The sequence below is a fragment of the Elephantulus edwardii genome, unplaced genomic scaffold (genome assembly GCF_000299155.1).
Source record: "Elephantulus edwardii isolate Elephantulus edwardi_28Jun2011 unplaced genomic scaffold, EleEdw1.0 scaffold00005, whole genome shotgun sequence".
Classification (NCBI taxonomy): domain Eukaryota; kingdom Metazoa; phylum Chordata; class Mammalia; order Macroscelidea; family Macroscelididae; genus Elephantulus; species Elephantulus edwardii.
The window spans coordinates 8,134,728-8,142,810 of NW_006399755.1; the positions used below are offsets into that span (position 1 = coordinate 8,134,728).

An 8,083-nucleotide genomic window follows, 5' to 3' on the forward strand; every position below is an offset into this window, starting at 1 on the left:
AAAAAAAAAAGAATATGCAGTTTTTAATGACATGCTAAGGAACTTAGACTGAACATAAAAAAAAAGCTGCTTCAAGATCTTTAACCAGGAAAATGATGCAATCTTATTTGTATATTTTAAAAAGATTAATCATTAGCGTAGAGAAAACAATAGAAAGGCCAAGAATGACAGCGAGGAAAACAGTAAATTATTTTTGTAGAAAATAAAGTAAGAGATTATGAAAGCTTGAAATAAGCAGAAATTATAGATATACAGAAATGTGGCAGATTGAAGAGAATGTTACAGTGATAAATTCAGTAAAACTTCAAAGTCTTTGATAAATGTGGTAGAGATGAAGGAAGAGATCATCCTCATTCAGGGTAGTTTCATTAGTGATAACTTTGGACAATGGGAGGCTGCTGGTGCAATTTAGAAAAGAGTCTAAAACTCACAGTATGAAAGAATGCTGCATTTATAGTGCCTTCAATGGGTAAAGAATGGGAAAACATTGGTATGTGGCACCTAGTCACCAATCGTATTGTTGGAGGAAACATAAAAGTGTAATGTGCTTAACAAATACATTATGCAGTTTAAAAGCAGGCAACACTAAAAGTTTTATAGTGCTAAGGGTAAGGGAATGGGAACAAAGGAGATTTCTAAAGTACTAGAAATGCTCTACATCTTAATCTGGGTGATCATCAAACATGTGTACACATATATGAATATCTGCTGAGTTTACACTTAAGATCATGATCTTTATTCTGTTGTTTCGGTGCTGTAGAGTTGACTCCAACTCATAGCAATGTGTCAATACCATGTATCAATTAAAAAGTGAAAAATTTTAATATATGTTTAACAAACACCAAGTAGTCTACTATAATATAGGATAAAGAGAAAGCAAAAATGTTGCAGAATTTTGGAGGATGATATTGAAGAGGTTGTTGTTGTTGTTGTTGTTATGTACCATCAAGTCACCTGCAACCCATAGCGACCCTATGTACAGCAGCCCTAAACCCTGTTCTGTCCTTTGCCAATTTTATTATCTCTGACATACCTACCTCCATTACCCAATCACTGAATCAATATATCTCATCGAAGGTCTTCCTCTCTTGCACTGTCCCTCCACCCTCCCAAGCATGACATCCCTAGAATCATATTAGGAAGGGTCTTGGAAGTCATTAAATACCTTGGACTTACTTCTGCAGGCTCTGGAGAGCATATAAAAATTTTAAGGGGAAAAGCATTTGCTCGTATCTCTGTTTCAGAAAATAAAATCTGGGGGTGGCATAGAAACAACTTTGGAGGGAGAAGGATGGAGAAAAAACTCTCTGTCCCAGATAGACTCTCAGACCCTTTGACTTTGACCCAGACAGGTTCTCAGATTTTTTTTTAACTTTCACCCAGTGACTTAATACGACTTTTCTTGCCATAGTCCTCCACTTTGTAGCATGTTAATCCTAGTCTCTACCTTTAGATACCACTAAATTTGTCTTCTACCTTTAGATACCACTAAGTTTCATTTTTTAGTGAATTGCCCATTGTGAAGTTTCATTTTATAGTGAGTTATCCATTGTGTTAATGAAACAGTATTGGAGTGGGATGTATTTTGAGTACCTTTCTAGAGAGTATGACTCAGATCCATGATCCTTACCACATTTAGTCGCATCACCTTCCTTCAACACCTCAATGAAGCCATGCCTCTACTTGAGCCAAATGTTTTATCTTATATGAGAAAAAAGGATGGAGAAGCAAGCAGAGACATTAACATCAAGGAGGAAGAGCCAGTAATGGAGCACATCCTTTGGACTCAGGATCCCTCCAATGAGAATCTCTTAAATCCAGGAGTCAGAGAAAGTAGTAGCATTGGAGATGTGAAATGGCAAGGAGATAAAAAGAAGCAGAAGCAGAGAAGCAGCAGCAGTATAGCCAGAAGCTGGCATAGTAGTATAAGAGGCAATCGTGTGTTAGGTTTCCCAGATCATTAAACTGAGTCATAAAGCTGAGCACCTTCAGGTAGGTGGAGTGAGGAACCTCCTATCTTGATGCTAGAGCTGAGTAGTTTTTGGCCAAAGCTTACTGGTAGAGTCGGATATCTCTGGCCACTTATTGTCAGAGCTAAAAAATCTTTGCAAAACTTTTCCAAGCAGGGCAGAGGCTGGGCCTAACCAAGAGGTCCCTCATAGCTGAACACCAGAGAAAGACCTATCTGCAACATGGCCGAAAAGAGGCTATTCTGATCAAAGAACTGTATTCTGAGTTGTTTCTGTTCCTAAATTGTAACCTATTATTGTTCTTGTTATGTGCTGTCAAGTCACCTGTGACTCACAATGACCCTAGGCACAATAGCTCTGAACCCTGCCATATCCTGAACCAATTTCAACTCCAACACAACTACCTCCATTATCCCGATTACTGTTGTCAATCTATTTCATCCAGGGTCTCCCTCTCCTGATCTGTCTCTCCATCCTTCTAAGCATGATGTCTTTCTCTAAGAACTGGTCCCTCCTGGCAACATGCCCAAAGTATGTGAAACAGAGATTTAGAATCCTTGCCTCCAAGGAGCAACCTGGTTTCATCCTTTCCAGGACAGATCTATTTGTTCTTTTGGCAGTCCATAGTATGTTCAATGCTCTTCTCCAGCACCACAACTCAAAGTCATTGATTCTTCTCCTATCTGTCATCCTTAGTCATTGTCCAGCTCTCTGATGCACAGCAAGTAATTGCAAAGAGCATGGCCTGGATCAGACACACCTTAGCCTTTAGACGGACATCATTGCTCTTTAGTACTCTAGAGCGGTCCTTGATCACAGATTTCCTCAATGAAATTTGTCTTTTGATTTCCTGACTGCTGGTGCCAAGAGTGTTGATTGTGGACCCGAGCAAGCGGAAACTCTCAACAATCTCAATCTCTTCTCCATCTACCATGGTGCTTCTAATTGGCCCAGTGGTGAGAATCTTTGTTTTCTTGATGTTGAATTTCTTTCTATATTTAAGTCTTTCACCTTCTGCAGCTTCAGGTCCTCCTCAGTTTCAGCAAGGTTGTGTCATCTGTATAAATCATGTTGTTGATGAGTCTCCAATCCTGATGCTTCATTCCCCCTCATAAAGTTCAGCCTTCTGAATGATCTATTCTGCATATTAACTTAAAAGGTATGAAGACAGGATGCATCCCTGATGCGCTCGTTTCTAGATTTTGAACCATGCAGTGTTTCCTTGCTCTTTACTGAAGACTGCTTCCTGTCCAAGTATAGGTTTCCCATGAGCACAATCACATGTTCAGTATAATAAAGGGATTCCCATTATTCTGAATATTTGCCACAATTTGTTGTGATCTACTCAGTTAAATACCTTTGCATAGTCAATGACACACAGATAGACATTTCCCTGGTACTCCTCTCTGTTTTCAGCTAAGATCCACCTGGTACTCCTCTCTGTTTTCAGTTAAGATCCACCTGACATTGTCATTGATGTCCCTAGTGCCATGGCCTCTTCTAATCCCTGCTTGCACTTTTGGCAACTCTGTCCATGGTAGTTCCAGTCATTTTTGGAAAATCTTCAGCAGGATTTTATTTGAGTGTGATATTAATGTATTGTTTAATAATTTCCCACACTCTGTTAGATCACCTTTCTTTGAATGGGTATAAATATGGATGTCTTCCAGTCAGCTGGCCAGGTAGTTGTCCTCTTGATAACTTAGCACAATCTGATGAGCACGTCCAGGGCTACATCTGTTTGTTGAAATATGTCAATTGGCTTTCTATCAATTCCTATTACCTCCGTACTAAATCCCAAAGTTGCTGAGTATGGTCTATGAGTTCGGTGTGACCATTGCAATGGATTATAAAATCTAGCAATAATAATAATTAAAAAATCTTCCCCTGCGTTTCCCCCAACCCCTAACCTCCAACCGCCTGCATCCCCCTGAGTGCCCACCGCCCAACCAGGGACCTTGTGAGGCTGCAGCATGAGGCTCCAGAGCATCTGCACCACTGCAGAGGAGTTAGGACCCAGCCCTTTGTTTTCTGGTCCCCCTTGAGTACGCCAGAGCTTCGGGGCCCAGGCCACCAGGGGCCAGGATGGCATGGCAGAGACACTGGAGTTCAACAATGTCTATCAAGAGGTGAAAGGTTCCATGCATGATGGCTGACTGAGGTTAAGCCTCTAGTGCATCATTTTCAAGAACAGCAAGACGGGCAAAGTGGACAACATCCAGGCCTGGAGCTGACCAAAGGCATCTGGTGCCGTGTTGCTCTGGGTCATGGACTTAAACTGCTCGCTAAGAATGGCCATGTCTACAAGTACCATGGCTTCCTAGAGTCGGAGTTTGAAAAACTCTTCAATTTCTTCAAAACTCACTATTGCCTCGAGCTAATGGAGAAGGAACTCTGTGTGAAGGGCTGGAACTGGGGAATGGTGAAGTTCGGTGGGCAGCTGCTTTCCTCTGATATTGGCAACCAGCCAGTCTTCGAGATACCCCTCAGCGGTGTGTCCCAGTGCACCACAGGCAGGAAGGAGGTGACACCAGAGTTCCACCAGGACGATGACAAAGAGGTCTCCCTCATGGAGGTGCACTTCTACATGCCTCCCACTCAGGAGGACCCTGTGGACCCTGTCGAGACCTTCACGTAGAACATGCTGTCCAAGGCCAACGTGATCTAGGCCACTGGAGAGGCCATCTGCGTCTTCTGGGAGCTTCAGTGACTCACTCCCTGTGGCTCCTACGACCACCTTCCTTCATCTGCATGGAAAGACCTTTGACCAGAAGATTCCCTATATGACAGTATTCCGTCTCTTTCTGCAGCCCCACAACGACCAGCACCAGATGTTCTTTGTGATCAGCCTGGATCCTCCCACAAGCAGGGCCAAATGTGCTACCGCTTCCTGATCCTGCTTTTCTCCAAGGATGAGGAGCTCTCCTGGACTCTCAACATGAATGAGGAAGAAGTGTAGAAGTGCTCTGAGGGGCAGCTCACAAAAAATATATCTGGATCCCTCTACAAGATGGCCAGCCAAGTCATGAAAGCCCTGGTGAACCACAAGATCACAGTTCCAGACAAATTCCAAGGGCACTTGGGGGCCCAGTGCATCACCTGTTCCTACAAGGCCAGCTCGAGGCTGTCGGATCCTCTGCAGCAGGGCTTCATCTATGTGGACATCCCCTTCGACGAGATCTCCTTCGTCAACTTTGCCCATGACACCACCACCACACTCTCCCTTGACTTTGAGATTCAGACCAAGCAGGGCACTCAGTTTACCTTCAGCAGCAATTGAGAGGGAGGAATACAGGAAGCTGTTTGATTTTGTCCAAGCAAAGAAGCTCAACATCAAAAACCGAGGCTTAAAAGAGGGCATGAACCCAAGCTATGATGAAAACGCCAGGTGAAGACCAGCACAAGGTCTACCTGGAGCAGATGAAGGAAGAAGGCAAATCCAAGAAGAGAATGCCAACAACAGAAGGGATGATTCCAGAGAGAAACCCGTGAGTCATTCAACCCAAATGAAGAGGTGGAAGATGAGGCTGAGGAGTTTGACAGCAATGCCTCTGCCAGCTTCTCCAGTAATGAGGGTGACAGTGGCCGGGATGAGAAGAAGTAAAAACAGCTCAAGAAGGCCAAGATGGCCAAGAGTGCAAGAGCCCTAAGAAACCTGTGGGCAAAGAGCCCAATGTCCCCAAGAGGCCCATGTCTGCAGACATGTTGTGGCTCAGTGCCAGCTGGGAGATCAGATCAGATCATCCTGGCATCAGCATCACCGATCTCTCCAAGAAGGCGTGCCAGATCTGGAAGGGAATGTCCAACGAGAAAAAAGAGGAGTGAGACTGCAAGGTTGAGGTCACCAGGAGGGAGTACGAGAAAGCCATGAAGGACTACGAAGGGGGCCGGGGGAGTCTTTGAAGAGGGATAAGTCAAAAAAGAAGAAGAAAGAAAAGGTAAAAGTGGAAAAGAAATCAACACCTTCTAGCAGTTCATCATCCAAGTCCTCATGGAGACAGCTACGTGAGAGCTTCAAGAGCAAAGATGTTGTCCAGTGATGAGAGCTCATCAGGAGAAAACAAGGGCTAAAAGAAGAGGAAGAGTGAGCCAGTACTCTCCCCAGCTTGGAGCACTGTGCATCAGGATCAGATGAGTAGAGAAGAGGAGATTCTCCCTGCTTGCCCAGTGACTCCCCCATTGCCCCATCCTTGTTTTGGTACCAGCTTCTTCCCATCATGGGAAAGGCCATCTGTCCAGGTTCTCCTGGTGGTGTGGTGTGCACTTCAGCCCAGGAGGCATCTTCCTCGGAAGCTTCACAAGATGGCTTCTCATCATTTGGGGAGAGTTTGCGGAGGAAGGGCAGTGCAGGACCCAGCTGTTTGTCCTGCAGCTTCTTGGTCTGTTCTGAAATTGCTGCAGCAGGGGATATGCAAGGTCAGGCCTATATCTCCTAATGGGGCCTAACTTGACTTTGTTTCTCTGGTCTGTGCAAAACATTTAATAAAGGGAACTAACTTTGGGGGAAAAAACAAAATGAAAAAAAAACAACAACCCAGCATTAGAAATAGTGCCATGAAAGGGATGGTTATTATCAGGATTATTAGAGAGTTTTGTTTGAATTCCGCCTCTTAATGCATCAGTCTTGCCTTGACTCTCCTTCCTCCTTGTAATGTTAGAAGAGATAAAACACCTTGTCCAAATAATTTTTATAATTTTACCCTATAGTATCATGGCTAAATGGGTGTCAATATTATCTCTATCCCTGGAAATAATGAAAAGGAAAATAATTGACAAGTATATATTCCATCAATTACACCAATTTCTGAGGCTTTCAGAGAAGTCTGGATTTGTTCCTTTTTTTCGTTCCATTGGCTCTTGATCATTTTCTACTTCCTGAAATGTTTCAGCGTCAAACAATTCTTCCTGGTACTGTGGCCCTGTGTATATTTAGTTTCCAGACTAAGTCTAAGAAGCAGGACTCGCCATCCACTTCTGAAATAATGGCCCTTGAAAGCTCTATGAAAAGCAGTGGAATTAGAGAAAAGATCTGTACAAAGCTGCGGTGAAAGGAAAGGCAATATTAAACAAAGGGGTCGTCCATACAATAATACTAAGGAAAGCTAGACATGGAGAGGTACACAAGATTTACAACACAGGTAAATACAATTACATACACAATATTACATTATCTGTAATAATGAGCATTAATTTAGAGTAAATCCCCAGGCAGACAAACAAGATAAACAGGTTTGTGTAGGCAAATCATACTATGCTCATGACCATATAGATTTAGTGAGTGATGCTATTATAAGTACTTATTTATATGTGCTTCAAATAAATTAATATAAATACAAAATAGAACAATAATGTATATTATAGAACAAACAGAGCAAATTTATAGAAGTTTCTTAGCCATTATTAAACCCCTTGAGGGAATGAGTCACTGGGTCTGGGAGCTCAGAAACACAGGGTCAATTGCTATAATAAAGTTCACAAAGACTACATTCTACATCCTTCTTTGGTGAGTGATGCCTGAAGTCTTAAAAGCCTCTGAGTCATCTAAGGTGCAACAATTGCTCTCTCCCCATTCAAAGCAAAGAAGAGTGAAGAAAATCAAAGACACTTAATCCAAAGGAACTCTGGGAGGAAGTGGAAAGAGTGTTGTTACAATGTGGATATTGTAATCAATGTTGCAAAACATAATATGTATGAATTATAAAATGGAAAACCAATTTGCTCTGTAAACTTTGCCTCAAGTTGCAATAAAAAGGTTTTAAATTACATAATTTTGGAAGCTGCAAAATTTTTATAAACATTTTTCAGATAAATTTTACAGAAAAAATCCTTATAAACATAGTTTTAATAGCTGCAAATTTTTTTAAAGAAAATTTTCAGACATGGGTTGAGTTCATCAAGTGGTATGACACCTTATTTTTTTAATCTTTTTATTATTAAATTTTATTAGTTTTAATGAACATTTACAGGGATTTTGGGTTTTCATTCCTTCATTGCTGCACCGTTCTCTCTACCCTCCTCCCCAGTTTGTTCTTCTTCCCCCGCCCCCCGAATGTCTGTTTTAATTGTCCAGTTGCCACAGTGCTTGTCAAAGCCAGTTCTGATTAATCTCCTTT

General features: G+C 42.2%; 1 pseudogene; it reads left to right on the forward strand.

The window, feature by feature from the left end:
* Positions 1–4,060: 4,060 nt before the first annotated feature.
* Positions 4,061–6,109, forward strand: LOC102862184 (annotated as a pseudogene).
* The last annotated feature ends 1,974 nt before the right edge of the window (positions 6,110–8,083 follow it).